The sequence below is a fragment of the Hoplias malabaricus genome, chromosome 17 (assembly GCF_029633855.1).
Source record: "Hoplias malabaricus isolate fHopMal1 chromosome 17, fHopMal1.hap1, whole genome shotgun sequence".
Classification (NCBI taxonomy): Eukaryota; Metazoa; Chordata; class Actinopteri; order Characiformes; family Erythrinidae; genus Hoplias; species Hoplias malabaricus.
In genome coordinates this window covers 932,226-946,883 of record NC_089816.1, presented here as the reverse complement: position 1 = coordinate 946,883, position 14,658 = coordinate 932,226, and positions in this window count along the sequence as shown.

Here is a 14,658-nt window from a genome sequence, read left to right as displayed (position 1 = left end):
ACAATATCATATAAATAAATAAATCAATTAAAAAAAAAAAACTTTTCAGTTGTATCACGTGACAGCTATAGAGACACCCACAATTGGAATAGGCAGTCAAAGCTACACAGCGACCTCTGCTGGCCAGTTGAATTCAGTGTTTTAAATAGGCCTGTACATGTCTATTCTTTTAATTCATGGTGAATTAACAAAAAATGGCGGGAATTAGAGCTTTCTTCGCCATCCTTGAGAAGTTTAGTCACTTCATAGGATATGTTATCATGTTAAACCTGTCCGAAAAACAATCTGTCTCTTTCTCTGGGTGTTTTTTGGGAGAGTTTTCTGACTTGCACGATCTAAGCTCCGCCCAGTGTGGCAAAAAAAAAAAAAAAAAATCCTGTCAGCTGTATCACGTGACAGCTATAGAGGCACCCTCAATTGGAATAGGCAGTCTAATCCACACAGCGACCTCTGCTGGCCAGTTGAATTCAGTGTCTTAAATAGGCCTGAAAATGTCTATTCGTTTAATTCATGGTGAATTAACAAAAAATGGCGGGAATTAGAGCTTTCTTCGCCATCCTTGAGAAGTTTAGTCACTTCATAGGATATGTTATCGTGTTAAACCTGTCCGAAAAACAATCTGTCTCTTTCTCTGAGTGTTTTTTGGGAGAGTTTTCTGATTTGCGCGATCTAAGCTCCGCTCAGTGTGGCAAATAAAAAAAAAAAAAATCTTTCAGCTGTATCACGTGACTGCTACAGAGACACCCACAATTGGAATAGGCAGTCTAGGCCATAGAGCGACCTCTGTTGGCCATTTGAATTCAGTGCTTTAAATAGGCCCTCAGACTGAATATTTTAGCCACCATGTTTGAGAAACATAGTTGGATCTCTGAAGCCAAGAACACCCTGAGCGAGCCGAAGGCGAGCGGAGCGAAGCCGGGCTCAGGCGGGCTTGGAGCGGGACCCCTGACCCTGTGAAATACAATATCATATAAGTAAATAAATCAATTAAAAAAAAAAAAAAAATTTTCAGTTGTATCACGTGACAGCTATAGAGACACCCACAATTGGAATAGGCAGTCAAAGCTACACAGCAACCTCTGCTGGCCAGTTGAGTTCAGTGTTTTAAATAGGCCTGTACATGTCTATTCTTTTAATTCATGGTGAATTAACAAAAAATGGCGGGAATTAGAGCTTTCTTCGCCATCCTTGAGAAGTTTAGTCACTTCATAGGATATGTTATCGTGTTAAGCCTGTCCGAAAAACAATCTGTCTCTTTCTCTGAGTGTTTTTTGGGAGAGTTTTCTGACTTGCGCGATCTAAGCTCCGCCCAGTGTGGCAAAAAAAAAAAAAAAAATCCTGTCAGCTGTACCACGTGACAGCTATAGAGGCACTCTCAATTGGAATAGGCAGTCTAATCCACACAGCACCTCTGCTGGCCAGTTGAATTCAGTGTCTTAAATAGGCCTGTACATGTCTATTCTTTTAATTCATGGTGAATTAACAAAAAATGGCGGGAATTAGAGCTTTCTTCGCCATCCTTGAGAAGTTTAGTCACTTCATAGGATATGTTATCATGTTAAACCTGTCCGAAAAACAATCTGTCTCTTTCTCTGAGTGTTTTTTGGGAGAGTTTTCTGATTTGCGCGATCTAAGCTCCGCTCAGTGTGGCAAATAAAAAAAAAAAAAAATCTTTCAGCTGTATCACGTGACTGCTACAGAGACACCCACAATTGGAATAGGCAGTCTAGGCCATAGAGCGACCTCTGTTGGCCATTTGAATTCAGTGCTTTAAATAGGCCCTCAGACTGAAAATTTTAGCCACCATGTTTGAGAAACATAGTTGGATCTCTGAAGCCAAGAACACCCTGAGCGAGCCGAAGGCGAGCGGAGCGAAGCCGGGCTCAGGCGGGCTTGGAGCGGGACCCTCGGGCCCCCTGACCCTGTGAAATACAATATCATATAAATAAATAAATCAATTAAAAAAAAAAAACTTTTCAGTTGTATCACGTGACAGCTATAGAGACACCCACAATTGGAATAGGCAGTCAAAGCTACACAGCGACCTCTGCTGGCCAGTTGAATTCAGTGTTTTAAATAGGCCTGAAAATGTCTATTCTTTTAATTCATGGTGAATTAACAAAAAATGGCGGGAATTAGAGCTTTCTTCGCCATCCTTGAGAAGTTTAGTCACTTCATAGGATATGTTATCATGTTAAACCTGTCCGAAAAACAATCTGTCTCTTTCTCTGGGTGTTTTTTGGGAGAGTTTTCTGACTTGCACGATCTAAGCTCCGCCCAGTGTGGCAAAAAAAAAAAAAAAATCCTGTCAGCTGTACCACGTGACAGCTATAGCGGCACCCTCAATTGGAATAGGCAGTCTAATCCACACAGCCACCTCTGCTGGCCAGTTGAATTCAGTGTCTTAAATAGGCCTGAAAATGTCTATTCTTTTAATTCATGGTGAATTAACAAAAAATGGCGGGAATTAGAGCTTTCTTCGCCATCCTTGAGAAGTTTAGTCACTTCATAGGATATGTTATCGTGTTAAGCCTGTCCGAAAAACAATCTGTCTCTTTCTCTGAGTGTTTTTTGGGAGAGTTTTCTGACTTGCGCGATCTAAGCTCCGCCCAGTGTGGCAAAAAAAAAAAAAAAAATCCTGTCAGCTGTACCACGTGACAGCTATAGAGGCACTCTCAATTGGAATAGGCAGTCTAATCCACACAGCACCTCTGCTGGCCAGTTGAATTCAGTGTCTTAAATAGGCCTGTACATGTCTATTCTTTTAATTCATGGTGAATTAACAAAAAATGGCGGGAATTAGAGCTTTCTTCGCCATCCTTGAGAAGTTTAGTCACTTCATAGGATATGTTATCGTGTTAAACCTGTCCGAAAAACAATCTGTCTCTTTCTCTGAGTGTTTTTTGGGAGAGTTTTCTGATTTGCGCGATCTAAGCTCCGCTCAGTGTGGCAAATAAAAAAAAAAAAAATCTTTCAGCTGTATCACGTGACTGCTACAGAGACACCCACAATTGGAATAGGCAGTCTAGGCCATAGAGCGACCTCTGTTGGCCATTTGAATTCAGTGCTTTAAATAGGCCCTCAGACTGAAAATTTTAGCCACCATGTTTGAGAAACATAGTTGGATCTCTGAAGCCAAGAACACCCTGAGCGAGCCGAAGGCGAGCGGAGCGAAGCCGGGCTCAGGCGGGCTTGGAGCGGGCCCCCTCGGGCCCCCTGACCCTGTGAAATACAATATCATATAAATAAATAAATCAATTAAAAAAAAAAAACTTTTCAGTTGTATCACGTGACAGCTATAGAGACACCCACAATTGGAATAGGCAGTCAAAGCTACACAGCGACCTCTGCTGGCCAGTTGAATTCAGTGTTTTAAATAGGCCTGAAAATGTCTATTCTTTTAATTCATGGTGAATTAACAAAAAATGGCGGGAATTAGAGCTTTCTTCGCCATCCTTGAGAAGTTTAGTCACTTCATAGGATATGTTATCATGTTAAACCTGTCCGAAAAACAATCTGTCTCTTTCTCTGGGTGTTTTTTGGGAGAGTTTTCTGACTTGCACGATCTAAGCTCCGCCCAGTGTGGCAAAAAAAAAAAAAAAAATCCTGTCAGCTGTACCACGTGACAGCTATAGCGGCACCCTCAATTGGAATAGGCAGTCTAATCCACACAGCGACCTCTGCTGGCCAGTTGAATTCAGTGTCTTAAATAGGCCTGAAAATGTCTATTCGTTTAATTCATGGTGAATTAACAAAAAATGGCGGGAATTAGAGCTTTCTTCGCCATCCTTGAGAAGTTTAGTCACTTCATAGGATATGTTATCGTGTTAAACCTGTCCGAAAAACAATCTGTCTCTTTCTCTGAGTGTTTTTTGGGAGAGTTTTCTGATTTGCGCGATCTAAGCTCCGCTCAGTGTGGCAAATAAAAAAAAAAAAAAAATCTTTCAGCTGTATCACGTGACTGCTACAGAGACACCCACAATTGGAATAGGCAGTCTAGGCCATAGAGCGACCTCTGTTGGCCATTTGAATTCAGTGCTTTAAATAGGCCCTCAGACTGAAAATTTTAGCCACCATGTTTGAGAAACATAGTTGGATCTCTGAAGCCAAGAACACCCTGAGCGAGCCGAAGGCGAGCGGAGCGGAGCGGGCCCCCTCGGGCCTCCGGCGGAGCGGAGCGGGACCCTAGGGCCCCCTGACCCTGTGAAATACAATATCATATAAATAAATAAATCAATTAAAAAAAAAAAACTTTTCAGTTGTATCACGTGACAGCTATAGAGACACCCACAATTGGAATAGGCAGTCAAAGCTACACAGCGACCTCTGCTGGCCAGTTGAATTCAGTGTTTTAAATAGGCCTGAAAATGTCTATTCTTTTAATTCATGGTGAATTAACAAAAAATGGCGGGAATTAGAGCTTTCTTCGCCATCCTTGAGAAGTTTAGTCACTTCATAGGATATGTTATCGTGTTAAGCCTGTCCGAAAAACAATCTGTCTCTTTCTCTGAGTGTTTTTTGGGAGAGTTTTCTGACTTGCGCGATCTAAGCTCCGCCCAGTGTGGCAAAAAAAAAAATAAAAATCCTGTCAGCTGTACCACGTGACAGCTATAGAGGCACTCTCAATTGGAATAGGCAGTCTAATCCACACAGCACCTCTGCTGGCCAGTTGAATTCAGTGTCTTAAATAGGCCTGTACATGTCTATTCTTTTAATTCATGGTGAATTAACAAAAAATGGCGGGAATTAGAGCTTTCTTCGCCATCCTTGAGAAGTTTAGTCACTTCATAGGATATGTTATCGTGTTAAACCTGTCCGAAAAACAATCTGTCTCTTTCTCTGAGTGTTTTTTGGGAGAGTTTTCTGATTTGCGCGATCTAAGCTCCGCTCAGTGTGGCAAATAAAAAAAAAAAAAATCTTTCAGCTGTATCACGTGACTGCTACAGAGACACCCACAATTGGAATAGGCAGTCTAGGCCATAGAGCGACCTCTGTTGGCCATTTGAATTCAGTGCTTTAAATAGGCCCTCAGACTGAAAATTTTAGCCACCATGTTTGAGAAACATAGTTGGATCTCTGAAGCCAAGAACACCCTGAGCGAGCCGAAGGCGAGCGGAGCGAAGCCGGGCTCAGGCGGGCTTGGAGCGGGACCCTAGGGCCCCCTCGGGCCCCCTCGGGCCCCCTCGGGCCCCCTCGGGCCCCCTCGGGCCCCCTCGGGCCTCCGGCGGAGCGGAGCGGGACCCTAGGGCCCCCTGACCCTGTGAAATACAATATCATATAAATAAATAAATCAATTAAAAAAAAAAACTTTTCAGTTGTATCACGTGACAGCTATAGAGACACCCACAATTGGAATAGGCAGTCAAAGCTACACAGCGACCTCTGCTGGCCAGTTGAATTCAGTGTTTTAAATAGGCCTGAAAATGTCTATTCTTTTAATTCATGGTGAATTAACAAAAAATGGCGGGAATTAGAGCTTTCTTCGCCATCCTTGAGAAGTTTAGTCACTTCATAGGATATGTTATCATGTTAAACCTGTCCGAAAAACAATCTGTCTCTTTCTCTGGGTGTTTTTTGGGAGAGTTTTCTGACTTGCGCGATCTAAGCTCCGCCCAGTGTGGCAAAAAAAAAAAAAAAAATCCTGTCAGCTGTACCACGTGACAGCTATAGAGGCACTCTCAATTGGAATAGGCAGTCTAATCCACACAGCACCTCTGCTGGCCAGTTGAATTCAGTGTCTTAAATAGGCCTGTACATGTCTATTCTTTTAATTCATGGTGAATTAACAAAAAATGGCGGGAATTAGAGCTTTCTTCGCCATCCTTGAGAAGTTTAGTCACTTCATAGGATATGTTATCGTGTTAAACCTGTCCGAAAAACAATCTGTCTCTTTCTCTGAGTGTTTTTTGGGAGAGTTTTCTGATTTGCGCGATCTAAGCTCCGCTCAGTGTGGCAAATAAAAAAAAAAAAAATCTTTCAGCTGTATCACGTGACTGCTACAGAGACACCCACAATTGGAATAGGCAGTCTAGGCCATAGAGCGACCTCTGTTGGCCATTTGAATTCAGTGCTTTAAATAGGCCCTCAGACTGAAAATTTTAGCCACCATGTTTGAGAAACATAGTTGGATCTCTGAAGCCAAGAACACCCTGAGCGAGCCGAAGGCGAGCGGAGCGAAGCCGGGCTCAGGCGGGCTCGGAGCGGGACCCTCGGGCCCCCTCGGGCCCCCTCGGGCCTCCGGCGGAGCGGGACCCTCGGGCCCCCTCGGGCCCCCTCGGGCCTCCGGCGGAGCGGGACCCTCGGGCCCCCTCGGGCCCCCTCGGGCCTCCGGCGGAGCGGGACCCTCGGGCCCCCTGACCCTGTGAAATACAATATCATATAAATAAAAAAATCAATTAAAAAAAAAAAACTTTTCAGTTGTATCACGTGACAGCTATAGAGACACCCACAATTGGAATAGGCAGTCAAAGCTACACAGCGACCTCTGCTGGCCAGTTGAATTCAGTGTTTTAAATAGGCCTGAAAATGTCTATTCTTTTAATTCATGGTGAATTAACAAAAAATGGCGGGAATTAGAGCTTTCTTCGCCATCCTTGAGAAGTTTAGTCACTTCATAGGATATGTTATCATGTTAAACCTGTCCGAAAAACAATCTGTCTCTTTCTCTGGGTGTTTTTTGGGAGAGTTTTCTGACTTGCACGATCTAAGCTCCGCCCAGTGTGGCAAAAAAAAAAAAAAAAATCCTGTCAGCTGTACCACGTGACAGCTATAGAGGCACCCTCAATTGGAATAGGCAGTTTAATCCACACAGCAACCTCTGCTGGCCAGTTGAATTCAGTGTCTTAAATAGGCCTGAAAATGTCTATTCGTTTAATTCATGGTGAATTAACAAAAAATGGCGGGAATTAGAGCTTTCTTCGCCATCCTTGAGAAGTTTAGTCACTTCATAGGATATGTTATCGTGTTAAGCCTGTCCGAAAAACAATCTGTCTCTTTCTCTGAGTGTTTTTTGGGAGAGTTTTCTGACTTGCGCGATCTAAGCTCCGCCCAGTGTGGCAAAAAAAAAAAAAAAAATCCTGTCAGCTGTACCACGTGACAGCTATAGAGGCACTCTCAATTGGAATAGGCAGTCTAATCCACACAGCACCTCTGCTGGCCAGTTGAATTCAGTGTCTTAAATAGGCCTGTACATGTCTATTCTTTTAATTCATGGTGAATTAACAAAAAATGGCGGGAATTAGAGCTTTCTTCGCCATCCTTGAGAAGTTTAGTCACTTCATAGGATATGTTATCGTGTTAAACCTGTCCGAAAAACAATCTGTCTCTTTCTCTGAGTGTTTTTTGGGAGAGTTTTCTGATTTGCGCGATCTAAGCTCCGCTCAGTGTGGCAAATAAAAAAAAAAAAAATCTTTCAGCTGTATCACGTGACTGCTACAGAGACACCCACAATTGGAATAGGCAGTCTAGGCCATAGAGCGACCTCTGTTGGCCATTTGAATTCAGTGCTTTAAATAGGCCCTCAGACTGAAAATTTTAGCCACCATGTTTGAGAAACATAGTTGGATCTCTGAAGCCAAGAACACCCTGAGCGAGCCGAAGGCGAGCGGAGCGAAGCCGGGCTCAGGCGGGCTCGGAGCGGGACCCTCGGGCCCCCTCGGGCCCCCTCGGGCCTCCGGCGGAGCGGGACCCTCGGGCCCCCTCGGGCCCCCTCGGGCCTCCGGCGGAGCGGGACCCTCGGGCCCCCTCGGGCCTCCGGCGGAGCGGGACCCTAGGGCCCCCTGACCCTGTGAAATACAATATCATATAAATAAAAAAATCAATTAAAAAAAAAAAACTTTTCAGTTGTATCACGTGACAGCTATAGAGACACCCACAATTGGAATAGGCAGTCAAAGCTACACAGCGACCTCTGCTGGCCAGTTGAATTCAGTGTTTTAAATAGGCCTGAAAATGTCTATTCTTTTAATTCATGGTGAATTAACAAAAAATGGCGGGAATTAGAGCTTTCTTCGCCATCCTTGAGAAGTTTAGTCACTTCATAGGATATGTTATCATGTTAAACCTGTCCGAAAAACAATCTGTCTCTTTCTCTGGGTGTTTTTTGGGAGAGTTTTCTGACTTGCACGATCTAAGCTCCGCCCAGTGTGGCAAAAAAAAAAAAAAAAATCCTGTCAGCTGTACCACGTGACAGCTATAGAGGCACCCTCAATTGGAATAGGCAGTTTAATCCACACAGCAACCTCTGCTGGCCAGTTGAATTCAGTGTCTTAAATAGGCCTGAAAATGTCTATTCGTTTAATTCATGGTGAATTAACAAAAAATGGCGGGAATTAGAGCTTTCTTCGCCATCCTTGAGAAGTTTAGTCACTTCATAGGATATGTTATCGTGTTAAGCCTGTCCGAAAAACAATCTGTCTCTTTCTCTGAGTGTTTTTTGGGAGAGTTTTCTGACTTGCGCGATCTAAGCTCCGCCCAGTGTGGCAAAAAAAAAAAAAAAAATCCTGTCAGCTGTACCACGTGACAGCTATAGAGGCACTCTCAATTGGAATAGGCAGTCTAATCCACACAGCACCTCTGCTGGCCAGTTGAATTCAGTGTCTTAAATAGGCCTGTACATGTCTATTCTTTTAATTCATGGTGAATTAACAAAAAATGGCGGGAATTAGAGCTTTCTTCGCCATCCTTGAGAAGTTTAGTCACTTCATAGGATATGTTATCGTGTTAAACCTGTCCGAAAAACAATCTGTCTCTTTCTCTGAGTGTTTTTTGGGAGAGTTTTCTGATTTGCGCGATCTAAGCTCCGCTCAGTGTGGCAAATAAAAAAAAAAAAAATCTTTCAGCTGTATCACGTGACTGCTACAGAGACACCCACAATTGGAATAGGCAGTCTAGGCCATAGAGCGACCTCTGTTGGCCATTTGAATTCAGTGCTTTAAATAGGCCCTCAGACTGAAAATTTTAGCCACCATGTTTGAGAAACATAGTTGGATCTCTGAAGCCAAGAACACCCTGAGCGAGCCGGGCTCAGGCGGGCTTGGAGCGGGACCCTAGGGCCCCCTCAGGCCTCCGCCGAAGGCGGAGCGGAGCGGGACCCTAGGGCCCCCTGACCCTGTGAAATACAATATCATATAAATAAATAAATCAATTAAAAAAAAAAAACTTTTCAGTTGTATCACGTGACAGCTATAGAGACACCCACAATTGGAATAGGCAGTCAAAGCTACACAGCGACCTCTGCTGGCCAGTTGAATTCAGTGTTTTAAATAGGCCTGTACATGTCTATTCTTTTAATTCATGGTGAATTAACAAAAAATGGCGGGAATTAGAGCTTTCTTCGCCATCCTTGAGAAGTTTAGTCACTTCATAGGATATGTTATCATGTTAAACCTGTCCGAAAAACAATCTGTCTCTTTCTCTGGGTGTTTTTTGGGAGAGTTTTCTGACTTGCACGATCTAAGCTCCGCCCAGTGTGGCAAAAAAAAAAAAAAAAAATCCTGTCAGCTGTATCACGTGACAGCTATAGAGGCACCCTCAATTGGAATAGGCAGTCTAATCCACACAGCGACCTCTGCTGGCCAGTTGAATTCAGTGTCTTAAATAGGCCTGAAAATGTCTATTCGTTTAATTCATGGTGAATTAACAAAAAATGGCGGGAATTAGAGCTTTCTTCGCCATCCTTGAGAAGTTTAGTCACTTCATAGGATATGTTATCATGTTAAACCTGTCCGAAAAACAATCTGTCTCTTTCTCTGGGTGTTTTTTGGGAGAGTTTTCTGACTTGCACGATCTAAGCTCCGCCCAGTGTGGCAAAAAAAAAAAAAAAAAATCCTGTCAGCTGTATCACGTGACAGCTATAGAGGCACCCTCAATTGGAATAGGCAGTCTAATCCACACAGCGACCTCTGCTGGCCAGTTGAATTCAGTGTCTTAAATAGGCCTGAAAATGTCTATTCGTTTAATTCATGGTGAATTAACAAAAAATGGCGGGAATTAGAGCTTTCTTCGCCATCCTTGAGAAGTTTAGTCACTTCATAGGATATGTTATCGTGTTAAACCTGTCCGAAAAACAATCTGTCTCTTTCTCTGAGTGTTTTTTGGGAGAGTTTTCTGATTTGCGCGATCTAAGCTCCGCTCAGTGTGGCAAATAAAAAAAAAAAAAATCTTTCAGCTGTATCACGTGACTGCTACAGAGACACCCACAATTGGAATAGGCAGTCTAGGCCATAGAGCGACCTCTGTTGGCCATTTGAATTCAGTGCTTTAAATAGGCCCTCAGACTGAATATTTTAGCCACCATGTTTGAGAAACATAGTTGGATCTCTGAAGCCAAGAACACCCTGAGCGAGCCGAAGGCGAGCGGAGCGAAGCCGGGCTCAGGCGGGCTTGGAGCGGGACCCCTGACCCTGTGAAATACAATATCATATAAGTAAATAAATCAATTAAAAAAAAAAAAAAAACTTTTCAGTTGTATCACGTGACAGCTATAGAGACACCCACAATTGGAATAGGCAGTCAAAGCTACACAGCAACCTCTGCTGGACAGTTGAGTTCAGTGTTTTAAATAGGCCTGTACATGTCTATTCTTTTAATTCATGGTGAATTAACAAAAAATGGCGGGAATTAGAGCTTTCTTCGCCATCCTTGAGAAGTTTAGTCACTTCATAGGATATGTTATCATGTTAAACCTGTCCGAAAAACAATCTGTCTCTTTCTCTGAGTGTTTTTTGGGAGAGTTTTCTGACTTGCGCGATATAAGCTCCGCCCAGTGTGGCAAAAAAAAAAAAAAAATCCTTTCAGCTGTACCACGTGATAGCTATTGAGGCACCCACAATTGGAACCGGCAGTCTAATCCACACAGCGACCTCTGCTGGCCAGTTGAATTCAGTGTCTTAAATAGGCCTGTACATGTCTATTCTTTTAATTCATGGTGAATTAACAAAAAATGGCGGGAATTAGAGCTTTCTTCGCCATCCTTGAGAAGTTTAGTCACTTCATAGGATATGTTATCATGTTAAACCTGTCCGAAAAACAATCTGTCTCTTTCTCTGAGTGTTTTTTGGGAGAGTTTTCTGATTTGCGCGATCTAAGCTCCGCTCAGTGTGGCAAATAAAAAAAAAAAAAAAATCTTTCAGCTGTATCACGTGACTGCTACAGAGACACCCACAATTGGAATAGGCAGTCTAGGCCATAGAGCGACCTCTGTTGGCCATTTGAATTCAGTGCTTTAAATAGGCCCTCAGACTGAAAATTTTAGCCACCATGTTTGAGAAACATAGTTGGATCTCTGAAGCCAAGAACACCCTGAGCGAGCCGAAGGCGAGCGGAGCGAAGCCGGGCTCAGGCGGGCTTGGAGCGGGACCCTAGGGCCCCCTGACCCTGTGAAATACAATATCATATAAATAGATAAATCAATTAAAAAAAAAAAACTTTTCAGTTGTATCACGTGACAGCTATAGAGACACCCACAATTGGAATAGGCAGTCAAAGCTACACAGCGACCTCTGCTGGCCAGTTGAATTCAGTATTTTAAATAGGCCTGTACATGTCTATTCTTTTAATTCATGGTGAATTAACAAAAAATGGCGGGAATTAGAGCTTTCTTCGCCATCCTTGAGAAGTTTAGTCACTTCATAGGATATGTTATCATGTTAAACCTGTCCGAAAAACAATCTGTCTCTTTCTCTGAGTGTTTTTTGGGAGAGTTTTCTGACTTGCACGATCTAAGCTCCGCCCAGTGTGGCAAAAAAAAAAAAAAAATCCTGTCAGCTGTACCACGTGACAGCTATAGAGGCACCCTCAATTGGAATAGGCAGTCTAATCCACACAGCGACCTCTGCTGGCCAGTTGAATTCAGTGCTTTAAATAGGCCCTCAGACTGAAAATTTTAGCCACCATGTTTGAGAAACATAGTTGGATCTCTGAAGCCAAGAACACCCTGAGCGAGCCGAAGGCGAGCGGAGCGAAGCCGGGCTCAGGCGGGCTTGGAGCGGGACCCTAGGGCCCCCTGACCCTGTGAAATACAATATCATATAAATAAATAAATCAATTAAAAAAAAAAAAACTTTTCAGTTGTATCACGTGACAGCTATAGAGACACCCACAACTGGAATAGGCAGTCAAAGCTACACAGCGACCTCTGCTGGCCAGTTGAATTCAGTGTTTTAAATAGGCCTGTACATGTCTATTCTTTTAATTCATGGTGAATTAACAAAAAATGGCGGGAATTAGAGCTTTCTTCGCCATCCTTGAGAAGTTTAGTCACTTCATAGGATATGTTATCGTGTTAAACCTGTCCAAAAAACAATCTGTCTCTTTCTCTGAGTGTTTTTTGGGAGAGTTTTCTGACTTGCGCGATCTAAGCTCCGCCCAGTGTGGCAAAAAAAAATAAAAAATCCTGTCAGCTGTACCACGTGACAGCTATAGAGGTACCCACAATTGGAACAGGCAGTCTAGGCCACACAGCGACCTCTGCTGGCCAGTTGAATTCAGTGTCTTAAATAGGCCTGTACATGTCTATTCGTTTAATTCATGGTGAATTAACAAAAAATGGCGGGAATTAGAGCTTTCTTCGCCATCCTTGAGAAGTTTAGTCACTTCATAGGATATGTTATCATGTTAAACCTGTCCGAAAAACAATCTGTCTCTTTCTCTGAGTGTTTTTTGGGAGAGTTTTCTGACTTGCGCGATCTAAGCTCCGCCCAGTGTGGCAAAAAAAAAAAAAAATCCTGTCAGCTGTACCACGTGACAGCTACAGAGGCACCCACAATTGGAACTGGCAGTCTAGGCCACACAGCGACCTCTGCTGGCCAGTTGAATTCAGTGTCTTAAATAGGCCTGTACATGTCTATTCTTTTAATTCATGGTGAATTAACAAAAAATGGCGGGAATTAGAGCTTTCTTCGCCATCCTTGAGAAGTTTAGTCACTTCATAGGATATGTTATCGTGTTAAACCTGTCTGAAAAACAATCTGTCTCTTTCTCTGAGTGTTTTTTGGGAGAGTTTTCTGACTTGCACGATCTAAGCTCCGCCCAGTGTGGCAAAAAAAAAAAAAAAATCCTGTCAGCTGTACCACGTGACAGCTATAGAGGCACCCTCAATTGGAATAGGCAGTCTAATCCACACAGCGACCTCTGCTGGCCAGTTGAATTCAGTGCTTTAAATAGGCCCTCAGACTGAAAATTTTAGCCACCATGTTTGAGAAACATAGTTGGATCTCTGAAGCCAAGAACACCCTGAGCGAGCCGAAGGCGAGCGGAGCGAAGCCGGGCTCAGGCGGGCTTGGAGCGGGACCCTAGGGCCCCCTGACCCTGTGAAATACAATATCATATAAATAAATAAATCAATTAAAAAAAAAAAAACTTTTCAGTTGTATCACGTGACAGCTATAGAGACACCCACAACTGGAATAGGCAGTCAAAGCTACACAGCGACCTCTGCTGGCCAGTTGAATTCAGTGTTTTAAATAGGCCTGTACATGTCTATTCTTTTAATTCATGGTGAATTAACAAAAAATGGCGGGAATTAGAGCTTTCTTCGCCATCCTTGAGAAGTTTAGTCACTTCATAGGATATGTTATCGTGTTAAACCTGTCCAAAAAACAATCTGTCTCTTTCTCTGAGTGTTTTTTGGGAGAGTTTTCTGACTTGCGCGATCTAAGCTCCGCCCAGTGTGGCAAAAAAAAATAAAAAATCCTGTCAGCTGTACCACGTGACAGCTATAGAGGTACCCACAATTGGAACAGGCAGTCTAGGCCACACAGCGACCTCTGCTGGCCACTTGAATTCAGTGTCTTAAATAGGCCTGTACATGTCTATTCGTTTAATTCATGGTGAATTAACAAAAAATGGCGGGAATTAGAGCTTTCTTCGCCATCCTTGAGAAGTTTAGTCACTTCATAGGATATGTTATCGTGTTAAACCTGTCCAAAAAACAATCTGTCTCTTTCTCTGAGTGTTTTTTGGGAGAGTTTTCTGACTTGCGCGATCTAAGCTCCGCCCAGTGTGGCAAAAAAAAAAAAAAATCCTGTCAGCTGTACCACGTGACAGCTATAGAGGTACCCACAATTGGAACAGGCAGTCTAGGCCACACAGCGACCTCTGCTGGCCAGTTGAATTCAGTGTCTTAAATAGGCCTGTACATGTCTATTCTTTTAATTCATGGTGAATTAACAACAAATGGTGGGAATTAGAGCTTTCTTCGCCATCCTTGAGAAGTTTAGTCACTTCATAGGATATGTTATCATGTTAAACCTGTCCGAAAAACAATCTGTCTCTTTCTCTGAGTGTTTTTTGGGAGAGTTTTCTGACTTGCACGATCTAAGCTCCGCCCAGTGTGGCAAAAAAAAAAAAAAAATCCTGTCAGCTGTACCACGTGACAGCTATAGAGGCACCCTCAATTGGAATAGGCAGTCTAATCCACACAGCGACCTCTGCTGGCCAGTTGAATTCAGTGCTTTAAATAGGCCCTCAGACTGAAAATTTTAGCCACCATGTTTGAGAAACATAGTTGGATCTCTGAAGCCAAGAACACCCTGAGCGAGCCGAAGGCGAGCGGAGCGAAGCCGGGCTCAGGCGGGCTTGGAGCGGGACCCTAGGGCCCCCTGACCCTGTGAAATACAATATCATATAAATAAATAAATCAATTAAAAAAAAAAAAAC